This window comes from Ovis canadensis, chromosome 3 (genome assembly GCF_042477335.2).
Source record: "Ovis canadensis isolate MfBH-ARS-UI-01 breed Bighorn chromosome 3, ARS-UI_OviCan_v2, whole genome shotgun sequence".
NCBI lineage: Eukaryota > Metazoa > Chordata > Mammalia > Artiodactyla > Bovidae > Ovis > Ovis canadensis.
The window spans coordinates 59,217,603-59,219,640 of NC_091247.1; the positions used below are offsets into that span (position 1 = coordinate 59,217,603).

Sequence of the window (2,038 nt, forward strand, 5' to 3'; positions counted from 1 at the left end):
GAGTTGTCAGGGAGCAAAGATGAGACCCCATGAGAGAGTAAATAAATATTAAACTTTTCATTTTGCAGAAGACAAAAAAGATCTAGAGGTTAATCAAAAGGACTGGATAAGGAAAGGGCAGGGGAAAAAAAGAAAAATTACAATAAAATGTAACAAATAAGAGTTTAATTTTACATTTTCTTCATGGGTTCCAAGTGCTCTAACTCTTTGAGTATGTTTTCCTTTTTCCACTGATTTAAAATGCCTCCAGAATATTCTAAATGTAGGTGGGTGCTCACTTCGGCAGCACATATACTAAAATTGGAACGATACAGAGAAGATTAGCATGGCACCTGTGCAAGGATGACACGCAAATTCGTGAAGCGTTCCATATTTTTTTCTGATGAGATGGATGAAACTGGAGCCGATTATACAGAGTGAAGTAAGCCAGAAAGAAAAACACCAATACAGTATACTAACACATATATATGGAATTTAGGAAGATGGCAATGACGACCCTGTATGCAAGACAGGGAAAGAGACACAGATGTGTATAACGGACTTTTGGACTCAGAGGGAGAGGGAGAGGGTGGGATGATTTGGGAGAATGGCATTCTAACATGTATGCTGTCATGTAAGAATTGAATCGCCAGTCTATGTCTGACGCAGGATGCAGCATGCTTGGGGCTGGTGCATGGGGATGACCCAGAGAGATGTTATGGGGAGGGAGGTGGGAGGGGGGTTCATGTTTGGGAACACATGTAAGAATTAAAGATTTTAAAATTTAAAAAATAAAAAACTAAAAAAAAATAAAAATAAAAAAAATAAATGTAGGTGGGTTCCTTAATGGGATCTCAAGACTATCTCCTTGAGCCACTGTGTTTTCATGCACTGATACATGCTGTTTTAAATTCTATAAATGCTATATCTTAGTAGCTAATAAGGGGAGGAGGATGTATACATATATATTTTTTCTTTTTCCAGAATTGTCTCATACATTACCTCCTGCTCCAGATAAGTGCTGAAATTTTTCTTTCTTTCTTTGTTTTTTTGGCTTCTTGGCATATGGGATCTTAATTGCCTGTCAGGGATTGAACCCAAGCCCCCTATGATGGAAGTGTGACAGTCAACCCTTAGACTGCCAGGGAAGTCCCTAAAATTCTTTAGTTACATTAAAAATTCTTTGGGAACATCAAGTGGTATTAAATTATATTTACTAATTGTTTGGGGGGACAGTGACATCATTATGTATTAAGTTTTCCTATTCAAGAGCATGTTTTTCTTTTTATGACATTCAGTGAGATTTTATGAATTGTTAAAACAATCTGTATATGTGATATGGAGCTTACCTTTTCCTTGTTAAACTTATACCTAGGAATTGTATAGATTTTATTGCTATTTAGCTGGAGAAGGCAATGGCACCCCACTCCAGTACTCTTGCCTGGAAAATCCCATGGATGGAGGAGCCTGGTGGGCTGCAGTCCATGGGGTCACTAAGAGTTAGACACGACTGTGCGACTTCCCTTTCACGTTTCACTTTCATGCATTGGAGAAGGAAATGGCAACCCACTCCAGTGTTCTTGCCTGAAGAATCCTAGGGACGGGAGAGCCTGGTGGGCTGCCGTCTATGGGGTCACACAGAGTCGGACACAACTGAAGCGACTTAGCAGCAGCAGCATTGCTATTTAACATGAAATATTTTTTCATTTATATTTTCTAATTGATTATTGATTCTATAAAGGAAAGCCATGGATTTTTGTGTATAAATCGTATATCTGATCATGATTGTGTTTCTGAAGTATCTCATTAGTTTTATAGTTCTTTAGATGATTCTCTTGCATTTTTTAGAGGATAATATTACCCAACTGCAAAATGGCAAATCTCTCTTCTTTCTCAATTATTTATTCCTCTTGGTCATTATTCTTACTGCCTAGTTAGCTCTAGCTCAGTGTTGAAAAGTACAGGAAATAGTGTAAAGTTCTGCCTTGTTCCTGTCTTTAATGGGAATGCTTTGAAAGCACTGTTGTTTGTTCCTTATAAAAACATTTTCTTAAATTAA

At 37.5% G+C, this 2,038-nt stretch overlaps 1 non-coding gene across 1 annotated transcript; it reads left to right on the plus strand.

The window, feature by feature from the left end:
• Positions 1–270: 270 nt before the first annotated feature.
• On the plus strand, positions 271–377 carry LOC138438383 (U6 spliceosomal RNA). Its single transcript, XR_011256322.1, has one exon. It is a non-coding gene; the product is annotated as a U6 spliceosomal RNA (small nuclear RNA).
• Positions 378–2,038: the final 1,661 nt, after the last annotated feature.